The sequence below is a fragment of the Podarcis gaigeae genome, assembly GCF_964106915.1.
Source record: "Podarcis gaigeae genome assembly, chromosome: 1".
NCBI classification, from domain to species: Eukaryota; Metazoa; Chordata; class Lepidosauria; order Squamata; family Lacertidae; genus Podarcis; species Podarcis gaigeae.
In genome coordinates, this window is record NC_139678.1 from 80,574,833 (window position 1) to 80,592,291 (window position 17,459).

General features: G+C 43.7%; 1 protein-coding gene and 2 long non-coding RNA genes across 14 annotated transcripts in view; 1 reads left to right on the top strand and 2 right to left on the bottom strand.

Moving 5' to 3' along the window:
* Positions 1 to 110, bottom strand: part of DAGLA (diacylglycerol lipase alpha) — an 89,786-nt gene extending 89,676 nt beyond the window's left edge. For all 9 annotated transcript variants that reach the window (XR_014555346.1, XM_083699095.1, XM_083699087.1 and 6 more), the window contains exon 1: positions 9 to 110. The gene's annotated coding sequence lies outside the window, so the exon portion shown is untranslated. The remainder of the gene's footprint in view (positions 1 to 8) is intronic.
* Positions 68 to 2,008, top strand: LOC310825970. Its single transcript, XR_014555584.1, has 3 exons — positions 68 to 192; positions 1,459 to 1,532; positions 1,621 to 2,008. It is a non-coding gene; the product is annotated as an uncharacterized lncRNA (long non-coding RNA).
* A 1,757-nt stretch (positions 2,009 to 3,765) lies between these two features.
* The window catches only part of LOC310825959, a 79,841-nt gene continuing 66,147 nt past the window's right edge, over positions 3,766 to 17,459 (bottom strand). Inside the window, exons 3-6 of one of the 4 annotated variants that reach the window (XR_014555580.1) lie at positions 9,587 to 9,647; positions 7,667 to 7,819; positions 4,489 to 5,100; positions 3,766 to 4,154 (exon numbers count right to left, since the gene is read on the bottom strand). This is a non-coding gene — a long non-coding RNA (uncharacterized lncRNA). Of the gene's footprint in view, positions 4,155 to 4,488; positions 5,101 to 5,779; positions 7,820 to 9,581; positions 12,268 to 17,459 lie in introns of those variants that run through there. The other 3 variants (XR_014555581.1, XR_014555582.1, XR_014555583.1) reach the window with 3 other exon arrangements.

The following is a 17,459-nucleotide window of genomic DNA, read 5'->3' on the forward strand; positions in this document are numbered from 1 at the left end:
CCGCTCACCCCTTTGCCGCCGTCGCCGCCGCCGCCGCCACCGGGCCGAAGCCGCAGCCGCTGCCGCTGCCGCCGCCGCCTCCATCCCGGGGCTCGGCAGCCACCCCGCACCCCGCCGCCCCAATTCTCTAATGCCGCCTCCGCTCGTGCCAGGGCCGCCTCCGCCCGCCGGGCCGCCCACTGCGTCAGCTCCGTAAGTCCCGCTACGCACCCAGCGGTAACTATGGCGACAGCGGGGCCTTCCTGCGCCCTCTGCTGTCGGGAAGCGCGGGCCTGGCGAAGCGAGCTGGCGAAAAGAGGAGGCCTCGCGGGGGCGGAGGGGGCGGCCGATTGCACGCACCTCGGGGCAAAGAGAGGCGGGTGCTGAGAGGAGAAAGAGAAGCCTTCCTTCTCTGCTAAATTCCTAAAGCGAGGTTTTTCTTTGCTATGCTCGAGCCTGTCTAGAATCCTTGCCATGTCCCCTGAAAGGGACCCTTGCTGTTTAATAATTGGGGGGGGGGGGGGGGACAGTGGTTTCTCAGTGTCGAAGGAAGAGCTCTCTGCACATGCTTAGAAACCTGTTTATCCTCCTAAATCTGAGGTTAGCTTTGATATGAAAAGCAGTTTTCACTCCAGAGCCCTGGCATAAATTAAACAATACAGTAGGAAAGGGGGAGGGGGAGAGTTGAGTGTTGGCAGACTGGTGCAATTAGTTTTTTGTTTCTTGGAGGAGTCAGTTTGCATAAGAAGGAGCAGCAAGGGCATAAGGAATGCACTGACATTTGTCATTTGACAATGTGAAATAATCCAGTGCATTTATTGTTCCTTGTGTCTTGAGGAATTTTCAGGCTTGACTGAGAACAAGGAAGCCAGGGGCCAGGATCTAAAACACCCAGGGGCCAGGATCTAAAATACAGTTCCCAGTGAGCTTCCATATGCTTGTTCCACTTCAGTGGCCCTGCAGTTCTGATTACAGCTTTATAATAATATAATATTGCCCAAATTCAGTGGACCTTTGAGAACAGCAGTCATTCAGTGGAGGTCTTCCCTCAGTGACACATGCATTGGTTACAATCCAGTCTGAACTGCTGTAATGTGCTCTATGTTCTGTGATTCTCTTTGGCTCCTGACTCAATATAGTTAGCCTCCTGAAAGATTTACAAATACTTGGCAGCCTCATGAAAGATTCACAAATAGTTACTTTATTTCTGTAGCACAGGGTTGGTTTTTTTACCCAGAGTTCCATGGAACCCTCAGCTTCTGTGAGCATGCCCCAGGGTTCCACAAAACTGTACAACCTCCCACCGTAGGCACTTCACAATCCCCTCTGGTGGCAGGCAGGTAGTCACTCCCACTCGTCCAATCATCTCAAATAATACTCCAAGTTATAATTATTGAGTACAATTACTTGCCTTTGGTTTTTGTAATTGTGAAAGAAATTGCTTATTACTTTTCTTTCTTTCTCTTGCTGTGGAGGCAGAGAGGATTGAGGTTGCACTCCATCTATGACAACAAGTTACAGATGATCCTCTACCAGGAAAACATAATTTCAGAGTAAGTGCTATAGGGCATCCTGCAGCTCTGTGCCAGTAACCAGGGTTAGAAATCCAGAATACAGTTTTACATGCTCATCCTCTGTCAGTTTCTGTAGGAAATGTGAGTCCCTTGGGCTGGACAGATGACAAGGCCGAGGAAGGGAGGGCCCAGAGCTGCAGAAATCAGCAACGAAAGATTTGGGAAGGCTGGCTTTCAACAGTTCTTCAGAAGTCTTTAATAAAAGGATAAGTTACACATCAACAAAATAGTGACGTCCAGGCAATTGTCCACAAGAAGTTTGTGATGAAAATGCAGAACAGTAGCTTAACAGTACAGGCTTGGGCTTCAAGAAATATTCATTTAATGGTTTGCTTTTAACAGTCAAGAGGTGTGACACAATACAATAAATGTTTATTCAATCAAGTAGGGAGTCCAATTGGCAGTATACAAATTTAATAACTAAAATGAACAATAAACAATAAAATACACCAGCAGCACTCTGGAAACAAGTTGTTCACTTAGCAACCCTCTTCCCTCTTTCTTGAGATACTTTGCTATCTCCACTTCTAGATAAATGTTTAAGTGCTAAATTAACTCTGGAAGAAACTACCATCTGGATGCAGCAGACTAAAAAGCAAGAACTTTAATTGAATAAAAGGGAAAGCATTTGAACAGCAACAATATACATCTTTTAGACAGAAATAAGACAGTGGGATCATTTTCCTAGAACAGATCATTAGCTGCTTTGATTCATGTGAATGGGTCTTTCGCTGTGGTTTTGCCTGACTAACCTGGTCTGTAACCAGAGACTTAACAGAAGCAGCTAAGTGGTCTTATTGCTCTAGAATACTTCTCCACTCTTCGGAATCATAGAATTGTAGCATTGGAAGGGTCCCAAGGGTCATTTAGTCCAATATTCTTGGGAGAGGAAGGGGGGCGGATAGGCCATGTCTCATTTCTTTCTCCAAATTCAAACTGGAAAGCCTCCTTTTAGCTTTTCCTTCCTCTCCCACTTCCAAACTCTGATGGACACTACAACAGGAAGACAGTGAAAAGGACTGCGTCAGAAGGTGGTAGACTTTCCTTCAGTGGAGGTTTTAAGACACAGGTTGGATGGCCATCCATTAGAGATTCTTTAGTGGTGCACGGGGAATTCTTGCATTGCATGGGGTTCATAGAATCACAGAATCATAGAGTTGGAAGAGACCACAAGGGCCATCGAGTCCAAGCCCCTGCCAAGCAGGAAACACCATCAGAGCACTCCTGACATATGGTTGTCAAGCCTCTGCTTAAAGACCTCCAAGGAAGGAGACTCCACCACACTCCTTGGCAGCAAATTCCACTGTCGAACAGCTCTTACTGTCAGGAAGTTCTTCCTAATGTTTAGGTGGAATCTTCTTTCTTGTAGTTTGGATCCATTGCTCCGTGTCCGCTTCTCTGGAGCAGCAGAAAACAACCTTTCTCCCTCCTCTATGTGACATCCTTTTATATATTTGAACATGGCTATCATATCACCCCTTAACCTCCTCTTCTGCAGGCTAAACATGCCCAGCTCCCTTAGCCGTTCCTCATAAGGCATTGTTTCCAGGCCTTTGACCATTTTGGTTGCCCTCCTCTGGACACGTTCCAGTTTATCAGTGTCCTTCTTGAACTGTGGTGCCCAGAACTGGACACAGTACTCCAGGTGAGGTCTGACCAGAGCAGAATAATAGTGCCACTGTTTTGCTTACGTTATAGTGTACATAAAGAAGAAATAGGGAATAAACAAAGCAGTAACTGCTGGGTGCTATTGTGACTAGTACGTTTTACTACACAGGCATTTTATGTTCAGTGCAACTTACGACTTTTTCTTGTCTGGTTCCTTAAGGAAAGGGCCCATTTGTTAAGCATCATTTGACTGCTTACATATGCCTCTGCTGCAGGTTTTGCTAAATAAAAGCACCACAGCAAAGAATACAAAATCATGCACTGAGTCACCAAAGGGAATTCTGTTTAGGAGATTCCAGGCATGTTGGTGGCTTATTTGTGTCTGTTAGGCCTCTTTGCAACATTGCAACCCACCCCTAATCACATTTACTTAATGTTCTATTGATTTAAATGAAATTTTATTCAGAATAAGTGTACAGAGGACATCAGCCTTTGCATATTGAACTTGCTAGGACTGCTCAAAGAAGACTGTTCACATTGTCTGTTTTTGGAACTCTCCCCCACCCCCACCCCGTGAGGAATAACTTCTATTTACATGAGACAGATCAGGCCAATAGCCCACCTAGTCCAGCATCCGCTTCTCACAGTGACCAACCAAATGCCTGTGGGAAACCTCCAAGCAGGATCTAAGCACAAGGGAACTCTCCCCTCCTGTGGTTTCCAGCAACTGGTATTCAGAAGTATTAGTGCCTCCTAATGTATTCCAACCAAACCAGCATACATTTTAGAGAAGTTCCTTACATCAGTGATATCACATTGTGACATAATTCTCTTTTATCAGTTTTGAATACAACCAGTTAAAGGTCATTCAGTAACTTTAAGGGGGGGGGAGAGTACTTACATTCTACTATATCTCAAGAACGTTTAATTCAGCAATTTCAGCGATCAAAAGTTCTGCATTGAATTTTGCAAGATGCAACTCCACTCCGGGACCTTAGAATGAAGGGCAGGGAATGAATGACTGAATAACACAATGACAACAAGTTAATTGACAGTTTTGCACAAAAGAAATGGGATATATTTTATGTATATCTATGAATATTTTACAGAAACTGTTGAATTTTTGTTCGTTTGGTTCCTTTAAATAAAGTTTGTTTATATAGAAACAAAAAGTACTGTTTAACAATATAATAGTAAAAAAAAAAAAAAAAAACTCATGTGATAAGCTAACTCATTCTTCTGCATTTAGCACCATAATATTTTTGGACATAGTCAAGTTTAGTGAGGTGAACGAACAGGGCCCTCAGAAAGGGCTGAGCACAGGCACAATATATCCTCCACTGCCAGAGCTTGATAGTGGTTCACAGGCGGAATCCTCCACATTCCTTGGCTTCTTGTTGAAGGCCCGCAGTGAACGTCATTTTTGACAGCAATAGACAAGCCCTCTGGTAAGGCTCAACCTCCTTACTCCATGAAACCACCCCAGGCAGATTTCCTTGCTGGCTTCAGTAACAAGAGAAATTAGCTTGTTGCTGTTCCCTACTACAAAATGTGCCTTGCTTGGAGGACTTTGCTTGCCTGAGTCAGTAGGAGCCAGAGATTATATTTCTGCCTGCTTCTGTTAAGCAGCAGCCAAGATTGGCGAAGGGCCTGGTTTGCAGCGTAGAGGCTGCTGTCTTGTTTTGTCGCATGATGCTACTAGTTTGTCAACTAGGTTTGCACAAAATCTTGCACAGCCCTGTGACTTGCATGCAAAAAACATAGCGAATGCTGAATGCTTGCTGCCTCTCTCACTAGTGGAAATTGAACCAATGACAGCTTTTTACCTGTTTGTTCTACCACCCACGCTGGTACCAAATAAGGTTTCAAGGAACACTTATTCATCAGCGCCATCTTCTGGTAAACCAGGGAAACATCAGATTTGGCCTATTTTTTGCTTCTGCAAATACGAAAATGATATTTAAAAGAAATTAAGTTGCAAACGATGTCTACTGTTCACCAGCCTTCAACCCCATACTTGGTGACTATTCTGCAATTGCCCATGAGATGGTATTATAAACCATTCGTGCGGATTTGATACTCGCCCTCCGGTGCTTTTACTGCTATTTTCTTGATCTAGAATACAGAGCAGATAAAGCAACTCTTTTAAACGGGGCAACATTCAGACCAACTCTAGGAAACTGCTGGAGTAGGTCTTGGCAGTGGCACCATCAGGACTCAACTCTGGGGGCAGAAGACCAGAACCTCACTAGCAGAAGGAAGAAGATTACTGCCAAATGCAGCAGGCCTGGCTTACCACATTTTGAAGTGGGTAAAGTAATAAACATAACGATAACAATGTCAAGAGGACCATCCCTTAAGTCTCGAGTCTAAAATTACCTATAACTACAGTCTTGGGTGATGCTCCAGTTTTGGCAGCCTCCCCCCAGCCCTCCCACCATGCTGGGCTTTGGGAAGGAGGCGTTAGGGCTCTGTCAGGGTCCTAGAGTCCTCCTGTCTCCTTCCCAAAGCTGAGCAACTGCTAAGTAGATTTTGGGAAGGAGGCAGGAGGACTCTAGGCCAGGGGCATAGGAAGGGGGTCAGGGTGGTCCGCCCCAGGTGTCATCCTGAGGGGGGGGTGACAAAATGGCGGCCGGTCGAGGGCTACACTCACTGTAGGGTGGCTGAGGGTGCGCTGTCGTTATGGGCACCTCGAGCACAGTCTATCGGCGCCGGACATGCACCGTCTGTATCAGTGCTGCGCATGTGCCCCAAGCCGTTTGTCCCACCCCTGTGGGTGGTTTGCCCCGCCCCTTGACACCCCGCACCAGGTGCTAGAAAGCCTTCCTTCGCCACTGCTCTAGGCCCCCGACAGAGCCCTCACACCTCCTTCCTGTAGCTGGGCAAGTGCTTACCAGGCACTCTGCTTAGCGTCCAATGCATTGGACTGGTCACACTGCTCTAAAACCACCTCTGCTCTCCCCCAGGTGTTGGGTTATAGTTTAGAACTTGCTCCACTGCAGTGGTCATTGTAAGCAAGTGCCTCTTCCAATACTCAGCCCACCAACAGCAACAGGATTCACAGCAGCTATAGAAATAAAGCACTATCCCAGCCTGTATATGCCAGAGACCAAACCTGTCACTGCCTATCAGTCCTATCAAACTGTACACTTGTGTCACTTGCTTCAAGCAATATTAAATAATTTGCCACTTGTTGCTGGCAATTCTGAATTATTCCCACCCCCCTGTGGCTTCTTACTATAGGACTGTGTCATTTCTTCTACTTCTTCTTCTTCAATAAGTCATATTGCCAGTTGCAATTTAATTTCTTTTTGTACTTTAATAATGTACAAATATTCAGAATCAAATATTGATGCTGTTCCACAATTTGTGTCCTGAATAAATGCTATAGAACTGTGCTTTTATCACCTTACATCAAGGATTATAGCTTTTATTTCCTGCCCTTACAGCTGTTTTCTGGAAATAAAATATTTTATTACCTGGCAATTCTACAGCTGTGAAATATGTTTCTATAACTAACTGCTTTTGAAAATATGTAAGGTATAAATATATCAGTATAAAAGGGTGGTCGGAAACCTGACCTGCAGGCCAAATTCAGCCCAGCAAGGGACTCCATTTGGCCCACAAGACTGTTTCACAAACACTACGCCCACTGGCAGTGCACCTGATGTCAAAAGTAGGCAGGGAGTCCCATCCCATCAGCCGACGGGTGGTGACTCCAAGCCCACAAGATAGGCTGTGCAACCAAGTTCTCCATGGGCAACTTGATCATGTAGCCAATTCTTGCAGAAGACAAACTTGAAGTCATCTCTTTAGGTGTCCAGCAGCACTTTAAAGCACGACACAGGGCTCTTTGCAAGCCATGTGTGCTGCTTTGAAGTCCTGGCACTCATCACCTGATGTCATGTGACTGACAGCTGGGAGGCTTGCGAGCCGTGGGAAACACCGCTCCTATTATGAAACTACATGCAAGTACTCCTACTCCAATGAGTACTTCTGTTGCTATGTAACATTTACTTAAAACTCTAGTCATACTTTACAGCTTGGTATCGATGCAGTGTGGTGACCTTTGACCTTAGCCAAGGTAAGTTAATTGTGATGTTCTTCCTGCCATTTGCCAGACGTTAAATCTTGTTGCAACCGATTTTGTATGCAGCAGAAACCATTTCCAGAGGAGTAGTTTACTGTGTTGTGCTGTGTGCACATTCGTGGTTAATCTAGCTCCAGGGCGTTCCAAACTGCTTTTGTTTTTGTTTTAGCCCATGTGCACACAATGCTAGTCAGGATCTACAGACATCTTGGAGTTTCTGCTAAAAAGAACCCTGCATTTTGATTCAGTTTCTAACTTGGAAACATTGCTTGTTCAATGTGTGGTGAATGAATCCCAGATGTGTACAAAGAATACATGTGTTTGGGTGGTCCTAAGTCTATGACATCAGCAGGGTGTGTGTAATCCCACTTCCTACCTGCACTTTGGAATCATTCACTTCTGGCACTCTACTCACCTGTACTCCTCCCTGTGCCTATCAAACGTCATATAGTTCATTTCTCATAAGTATCATGAGCATACAAGGCAAGTGCCATGATGGAAGCTCTCCCTCTTTCTCAGCCTTGCTTCAGCCAGAGCACATCTCTCCTGGGACTTCAGGCTACTGAACCTGCATGGGAGAAGGTGGAAATGTTTAAAGCGCCTGTTGAAGCTGACCCTGTCTCCGCCTAATGGTGTGTACACAAAATAGGAGATTTCAAAACACGCCATTCAGATGTGTATAAAGGTAAAGGGACCCCTGACCATTAGGTCCAGTCGTGACCGACTCTGGGGTTGCGGCGCTCATTTCGCTTTATTGGCTGAGAGAGCCGGCGTACAACTGGTCATTGTAGCCAGCATGACTAAGCAGCTTCTGGCGAACCAGAGCAACGCATGGAAATGCCATTTACCTTCCCACCGTAGCGGTACCTATTTATCTACTTGCACTTTGAAGTGCTTTCGAACTGCTAGGTTGGCACCACCCGCGTCCCTTTCCGATGTGTATAAAGGCATGCAAATTCAAATTGAAATACAGTGAGACAAAAATGGCTAAAGGTAGTATTTTCTGTATTTCAAAATTCTCAAGACGTTGGTCTGAATTAAAAAGCTTGTCCTGATGCTAAAGCTGATCAGTGTGAATGTGCAACACTCTCTGTTTTGGTACATTAATTTTATGTTTCCTTCCATAGGCACATGAATTATAATGGCATGTTTCTCACAATACCTGATTTTAAACATCCATATTAATCTCATAATGATAGTTTACTTCTGTTTTGTTTACAGGAAAATGAGTAACTGTCACAATTTTATTTTATACAGTCCAGTAATCTGCTTGTGTGGTTAAAATACAACAGATTTGGGATTCAACTCAGCTTCATTCCCTGCAATCAAATAATATTTTACCATCTGTATGAGACTTTTTAATTTTTCTATATAGATTTAGATGTCATCTTCTGCTACTGAACTAATACATTAAATATGTGGTGTTGATAATATTTCCAGAGCATTGGTCTTAACATTCCTATTCTCCTACTTAACATACTTATTTTGAGAATGGTCTGTTGCAATTCTTAAATTGTGTTACTCTCAAGAGGAAAATGTCTGATTGCACTGCAGACATAAATTCATGCTCTTGAACTACTGGCTGATCCTATGATGCTGAAGGTACGTAGTAAGAAGGTTTTAATCATTCAGACAGCATTTTTAGATTTCCCCTGTTGGATGCCTGGAGTGGAGCAGGGCAGTAAAATCTTTGCAAGTCCAGTTGCAATGCTACCTACATTATGCACAGTTCCCCGGCCTTTTGCTTCTAACCAGTTTTCTCTACTGGCCGCACTTGGTAATTCAGAGCACACCAGTTGCTAATAACTCTATAGACAAATTGATCCTTTAGCTATTCTTCAAACTCTGAGTCATGCTAAACATAGAGTGCTAGCCACAGAGGCTTAAGTATATATATATTTTTTAAAAAAACATTCTCCCTTTGGTATTGTCCAATATCACAGAAATCTGTAATTTTTCTGCTAAGACATTTCCCTCAGATAATTAGCATAGTTTAATGAGGATGTTAGACACTGGCTTCTCTTATTGCTCCAAATTGCATACACACTATTGTTAGAAGTGAACTCTTGGGTGTTTCAAGGTCATCCTAATTATTCTTGGTTCTACATTGCACTACTTACAATTCAAGCTTCCTCAAACTCAGCCCTCCAGATGTTTTTGGCATACAACTCCCACGATCCCTAGCTAGCAGGACCAGTGGTCAGGGATGATAGGAACTGTAGCCTCAAAACACCTGGAGGGCGGAGTTTGAGGAAGCCTGACTTACATAATATTTGTCTGCCATATCCCCTGTGGTCTTGCACCTAACACATGCATATCTTGTGGGAGACCTTACTGGGATGTCACTCGGGATGCACAGGGCAGGGCTTCGATGTCTTTCACCTTCCGAAGTTGAACTATTAAAAAAGAAGAAAAATCACTTGCAAGAATTGCACTGTGCCATAAATGCATCGTTTGACACTGAAATGGCAGAATGGCTGCTGCAGAAGCAGGCTGCAGCAGTTGGCTACAGCTGAACAGGGGGTTATTGGTTTATGGGGGGGGTTGTTCTTCTTATTATTATAATGTTATTTTGTGCTTTTATATTGTATTTTTATGTTGTGAACCACCCCGAGATCTAAAGATGAAGGGCAGTATACAAATTAAACAAACAAACAAATGTGACATCAGCAATGACCCCCAAGGTATTTATGTGATGTAATGTCTGAACATCTTTTCTTGCTCTGTGGATATAAGCTGGAGCCTTCTTCAACAAACATGAGGAGCAGGAGCTACACTGTGCATAGTTGTGCCTTGAGAAAAATCCTGGATAAAAAAGGCTGGAGTGTAGACAAGCCCTTCATTAAAATGTTATTTTTAACTGAGGCTGTAGAATGAGTCGAGCTCAATAGTATTAGCATACGGGGAGCTGAATGAATGACCTAGGTTGTGTTTCATGGTTGTAGGCAGGGTGGTGGAGTCAATGGGCAGTTGGAACATCTGAGGAATGAGATGGAGGCTTGGGACATCTTTGCTCTCCCAGGACCTTCTGCATCTGCCGCCTGAGGCTGGGAGAGACAACAGTAGCAGCCACCCAATGAGGAAGTTTTGGCCTGTGTGAGACTAATATCTAGCTGCTTCAACAATCCATTCTAGGCCATGAGAGGCAGCTGCAGAATGGCCATCATGGTTGGACCATCAAAGAATGGGGGGGGTGCTTTTATGCACCCCCTTGTCCTTCTGTAGTGACTACTGCATCATTGTCTATTTTATTGTGTTTAAAATATATTGTAAGCCACCCTGTAAACGTCAGTTAGCAGGCAGGATATAAATACTCCTAAATAATAAATAAATAAATAAATAAATAAGAACTAAACAAGCCAGCGTCTTGTTGTGGTTTGTTCAGTCATCCCATCCTGAACGCGTGGTTTTATTTTCCTCAAACTAGCCATGAGCAGCAAATCAAGAACAAACTTTGGTTACCACTTGTGGTTTGTAGGGAGGGAAACAAACCACAAACCCTAATTCAGCTGACACAAGAAACCACACTCTGGCTCGTTTCATCCACAGCGCACCAGGAACAGGGGAGGTGCATTGTGAGACCTTTTGAGTAGCGTAGAGTAGACCATCACGCTGCTTGTGTGAATTAAACCATAGTTCGTTTTAAAGAGCGGCTGAATCTGATGGGTGAACGAGGCCAATGCACAGCAAGATTATACCAAGTTTGTATACCTCCAAGTACATCTCATGCACAGCTCAAAGCTCCCTCCCCCAGAATGTTAATGTACTTGCTTCCTCTCTCAGCATCACGCCCCCAGAATGTTAGCATGTACATCATACCCAAAGGACAGATGGAGAGGAGACGTCACAGATCTATGTATGGGATATATAGGGAATGACCTACAAGAGAGCCAACAGAGGTGAGAAAGACACAAAAATGACTGGGAGGGGGAGGGGGTTAACAGCCAGACTTTGCTTCAGATACTTCACCAAGGAGAAGAGAAGGACAAATTGTTGCTAAGGGAAATGAGACAGATGGTTGGAACAAACAACTTGCTGACTCTTTCAGGCCTTAAAACTCTCCAGATCCTGTTGTGAAGGAAGAGGGGGAAATTAAGCTGCCTGTGCAAACACACACACACAGCCTTAGGCATGTGTTTCCAACAAATGCACAGGTGTCACCAGCACACTGCCTCTGCTCTGTCCATCACCTCACAACATCTCTCCTATGCCACCCCACCCCCATCTCTCGCTGTCCCTGTTTTCCCCACGATTGCCTCTACCTCCATCTCTTCTGCTTTATTAACCACCTCGGCCAGTTTGTTCCTCTTAGCAATTTGCTAGGAGCGCTGGATGGAGGGAGCCTAGCTAATGCTGTGCCTCTGGAATCGAGAGCGACCGAGTTAATGTCACGTCTCTGGGGTACTCCTGCGGAGTAGCTGCATTAAATGACGGTTCTGGAATGGAGTGCCTCTCTGTGTGTGATTGGGCTCTAGGACATATTGTCTCCTAGAGAGCACAGCACCACGACATTTAATGCCATCTGATCCTTTGGGTTTCTGCCTTTCTCACGACTGTGCCAAGGCCTGCCTGGCTCATGAGCCTCTCTGACTTGGATGAAGCGCCTGTGATTAAGAATCCAGTCAACATGTCCATGTAGCTGTCGCCACAATCCAAATCATAATAAAGACAGGCAGCCATTGGGGGAGGGGGGGAGCTGGGAGGCGGGTTGAGGTGAGAACAGAGCCAATAATTTGTCAGCTTTGTTGAAAGCAAGAAAACAAAAACCCAGTACTGGTATGTAAAGCTGGAAAAGAAAACACACTTCCCAAAATATATGCCGTAAGCCTACTGTGGTTGTGGTACTGTTAAACTGCAGTGAATTAGAAATCTAGCCACAATTCTGTATTATAGGTATGGGGAAGCTTGCCTCTGACCCTCGAGATATTGCTGAACTACAACTCCCATCAGCCCTGGCAAGCTTGGTCAGGGTAATAGAAAGTTGCAGTTCAACAATATGTGGAGGGTCAAAGGTTCTATGCAATTGCTATATAATATATACACCTTTTTTCTTTTCTTTTCTTTTCTTTTCTTTTCTTTTCTTTTCTTTTCTTTTAATTATTTTAGTCTAAATGTTTATAGGCTGACCAGATTCTCAGGACAGCTTACAACAATGTAGTTTTTAAAGCAAATTTAAAAATACATACAACACTATACGACAGCAAGAAAATGTAGCAGCATAAAAGCATGTGGCAAAGGGGAGAAATAAAATGAAAGCTGAATCAGAAGAAAAGTCTCGTGATAATAAAAAAGTCTTCTTCCCCTGTCACCAAAATAGCATTGACTTAGGCACCAGGTAAGCCTCTCCAGAGACAACATTCCATTGCCATGATGCTACCACTGAAAAGGCTCTTTTCCTGTGAAGACTTTGCATTGAAACTGTTACTGTTAGGCTCAATTAACAGCTTCCCTGTAAGTAAAGTGTAGGGCTCCAGTGGTTCTGCACATAAGAAAGACTTGGGTATCAATAACTCTACATCATTTTCCCTGGCTTAATCCTGTTTTAAGTGCAGTTCTTTTTCCTCTGTATATAATTGCTGTAATTGCCACAAGCTTTTCACATTTTCTGTAATTTTGTATGCTGTTTTTAAATTGCCATGTAATTTTCTAGTTTTGTATGTTTATAAATTACTTTTTTTAAAAAAACCACCACTCTTCCTTTCATTACACTTTGAATAATTCAGCAATGACCAGTACTGGTTAATAGCAGGTCTTACGCCCTTCCCCCATCACTTACGGTCTTTGCACCTTTTTTGCTCTCACAATTTGACTGTAATTGCTCATTTAAAACATGTTCACATAACTTATTTCCACAAAACATACTCCCTGAGCCCTCATATCCCAGCCAGATTGCTGAGATCTGGAGGAATGCTGTTAGCTGTCCCTCATGTCACAGAGCCTGGACTGGCCTTCACCAGAAGTCAGCCATTTAGTGTCGCTGGACCCATGCTATGGAATGGTATTCTGTCCTGCTTGAAATTTATTTTCAAAATTTTTTATATTGCTTTGCACCACCCTGATATTTTGTGAGAGGGTGGTATATACATATGAGTTGTCGGTGTTCGGGGTAGCCCAGCTGTTGCCACCAGTGCCACAGGATCAACCCCACTGCCACTGCATCAAAGCAGGGCCACACTGAGCCACCTGTCCGCCCACACAGGGGGAAGCCCGCCCAGCTGATGGGGTCCTTGGTGGGCGGAGAGGAGCACTGGGTTGGGCCGTGCTGGGGGCACCTGTAGTGGGGGGCTCCTGGTTCACACCCACTAAAAAAATTATGCATCTGGAGCTACAGCCCCCTGGCAACGCCCACACAATGCCCCTGAATCTAAGAGTAAATAGGATAATGTCACAACACTATGTAACCAAATTTGACTCCCTGCAGATGCCACATGAAATCAAAACATGGTGAGAACAATGCTTCCTGAGTAGGTGAACAATTTCACAGCAACCACTGAAAAACTCAGCAAAAGGCCACAATGTGTTTCCGTGGTCGTGTGAAAATGTTCACCAGGAACATTATATAAGAGGTTCAGCAATATGTTCATAAAGGTTGATACATTTTACTTTCAATAAAACCAGTATATGGTGAAGCCTGCCTCCAGTGTAATCATAAGAAAAACATAAGACCTTCTGTCTGCTGTTTCTCAGGCTCCAGCCACCTTGCTTCTTGAGCTCAGAGATCCCGGGGCAGAGTTTTCACCCTTCAGGTATGAACTGAATATGGCCACCCAGAGCCCTGGCCTAGATCCTGACAATATCTAGAGTCACAAAAAACCACAAAATATCCAGAAAAATAAAAGGATGTTCACAGAACCAGGTTTTTTCCAAGAGTTATCACTAGTTAATGCATCTTTACAGAAATATCCCCCTGTCCCCCACCATAAAGAAAAAACACTACCGGTAGGCATGCTTGCTTTGATCAAGGATGCGTTCATTTCTTGTTTATTTATTTCAATTCTTTATACGGTACCCTGCCTTTCAGGATACAGATTCTTCCAAGCCAATGGAACTACATTTAAAAAACACCCCCCTAAATAGAATAAACAATATCAAACTATAAAAAAGGTCATCAAGATCCTTCTCCCAGGAGGTTTGATGGTAGATGGACCCGGGAGGTGGTGAAGCAGGCTGCGAAGTGGTTTTTGTGTGTCTCCTTAGAAAGGAGACTTGGTGTGCTACCCTTTGAATTACCGTACTTTCTCCAATTCCTCTGAAGCACAGGTCAAGAACTTGTTAAGGAGAGATGCCCATAAGGAGCACTGAGTCAGCAGCTAGCTTCTCAGGATCTGTTGCTGAAGCTGAGGCAAATGACAAGAGCTCTGTGTCACTGGCATGCCTGTGTGAAGGACACCAACAGCTGGGAGAAGACAGCAACCATGTATTCCCATTTGGGATGTTCTCCTCTCCGTGGTGTACCTCGCTTCTGAATCTGGGCCTGAATGGAAGCACCCAGCCATGCAAGAAGGATAGAATCAAAGGGATTGTGTTCAGTTATTCTATCGAAGGGTCCATAATTTCAATGATAAGGGAATAATCACAGCAAGGTATTTCTCTATTGGCTGTGTATACAGTTCTTGTTTCCACTGGTTGAAGTAGGTGTGCAGTTCATACTCTTGGTTTACCAGCAGGGTTAAATATGGCCTCCTCTGTGTTGTGGAAATTCTCGCCAACTATGGAACATGCATGGTGTGGAGCCAAGTGGACAGAAAGAATCTCCACGCTGCTCTCATGGTACTCAAACCCAGAGTTTTCCAATTAAGCTGAATGTTGGGAGATTCAGAGCAGACAGTTGAAGTGCACACAGTGCACAGATGAGCTATGGAATTTGCCAATCACAGGATGTGATCTGGATAGCTTTAACAGGGGATTAGACCAGTTCATGGAATGTAAGGATATCCCTGGCTACTAGTCAGGGTGGCAATATATTACCTCCAATATCAAAGTTATGCCTCTGAATATCAGTTGTTGGGGAACACAAGTGGGAGAGTGCTAGGTGCACATGTATCCTGCTTGCAGGCTTCCCACACGCATCTGGCTGGTCATTGTGGGAACAGAACGCTAAACTTGGAGGACTTTTCATTTGATCCAGCAGCGCTTTTCTTTTGTTTGTTTACCACCAATGAGCTTCTGGCCTGTTTTCCTGAAGTTGTGAAAAGTGCCCAAGAATTAACCCTCCACTTGGTATTATGACAAGAAGGATCCTTCTAATAGCCATTTAGGGGCAGATTCCAAATTTAGTAACAGGTTCCCAGTTTAGAGACCCAATCACCAGGCGGGGACAAACAGCAAGGAACAAAATGGTAAAACTTCTGTGTTAGCCTTCTACAACTCCATGCTCTGAGTATTCTTCAGTCTTGTTGGTGTGTGACTTTCCAGCTGGTATTTCAGGAAAAATATTGTTGCATGCCACCCCAATCTCCGAGCGGTGCGAGATTCCAGGGGTTCCAGGCGCTTACTCAGGGTTTGTGTTTCCTTTTGGAAATGAGGCACAGCGGAGACTGTGGCGCCATTGTGATATACGGATTATTTACACATGTATACAACCTGATCCTACAATGGAGGGGTTCACAACATTAACACCCCAAAGGAATCTTGCTTCTCCCATAGCTGCAGACTTGGATTCAAACAGAAATCAAACATTGTTCTGACTCTCTCCAGCTTGTTGCCTTACTTCTAGGTCACATTCCTGCCCAAATTCTGCTCCCAACTGGCTTATTCTGTAGAGGGAGGGGGCCGCACCGATTTGCCATCTTGCACCAAACACCTTGATCTCCCATCACCTTACCAGGAAGCTATGTTGGCTATTTCTTGAAATTAAAAGGCTGGATTAGTTTCTAACACTTGCCGGTTCCCCACCCACCCCCACCCCCACATTCATAACAATATATTAAAAGGAAATTCTGGCTTTTACAAATATAGTAGGGATTGCCTATATAAATGCCCATGTTATTTCAAAACTGAACAGCCCACAGTGTTGTGAACACCCCAATATAACTTCCTAGATGATTTGTTTCTAGAGCTGACCAAACCTGGCTTGAGTTTAGGGACATAGCCAGCTTTCCTGGGGTGCCGAGAAAGGCAGCCTTGGAAATGGTAGGGTCTGCCGCTGCTGGCACCAAAAAAAGGGGCAAGTGCCATCTCTGTGGGTGACACAGTGAAAGAAAATTGCATCAACAATGGGCCTCATGTTTTGCCTGTCCAACTCACGCAGCTGTGAAATGTGGTGAATTGTGCCCAAGCTGCTGGAGTACAATATTCTGTGGTTCTGTGAAATTTGTTGCTACTGTTATGGGTAATTCACAACTCATGATTACTGTTATTCAACTGTAATAATTATACGTATGTTAATGGCACAGTATGTTGCTGTATGTTTTAAAAACAGTGGGGTCTACTAGACCCCACACATCATCCTTGTAGTAGCCTTATGTATTTTACATTGTGGGTATTATTGACCCTACTTTGCAGATATGTTAAGGTTTTTTCTAGTTACATGCAAATGATGTCATGCTTAATATTTTCTCACAGGTGTTTTATTTGTATGGTTTTCTTGGGGTACGTTTGAACCTGAAACTGGACTGATATACTCAGTGGAGGATTAATTATTATACTAGCCTCTGTTAACTTATTCCAGGTTCCTTCAGTTGTTGGCCTCAGTAAGGTTAATAATAATAATAATAATAATAATAATAATAATAATAATAATAATAAATCAATCCCCATTCAACCTAAGGATCCTGGGAGAGTTACAACAACTTAAAATACAATACTAAAAATAGTTTAAAAACTTAGAATTACAAAAAATGAAATCACATCAGGTGCCAAAGGCCAGGGTATATATAATCAGCCTCCCTGCCAAAGGATTGGAAGGTAATAGCCAATGTAATACCAGTTTGCAAAAGAAAATATCCATGGAGAATAAGACCCAGGAAAAAGCTGGGAATGTCAGAAACTTCATTGGAAATGGGAGTGGAAATTGTCATAATATGCATGTTTGAGGTCAGGAATGGAAATCACAGAAGTGAAATATGAGGGGGGGGGTTAGACTGCAAACGTTACACACATAGTTATGTTATTTTCTGCATTGTTTTGGACATTTCTCTTCCATCAAAATTAATCACACAATTAATTATGTTAGTTTCAGGCATAGTGGATAGTGAAATGAATAATGT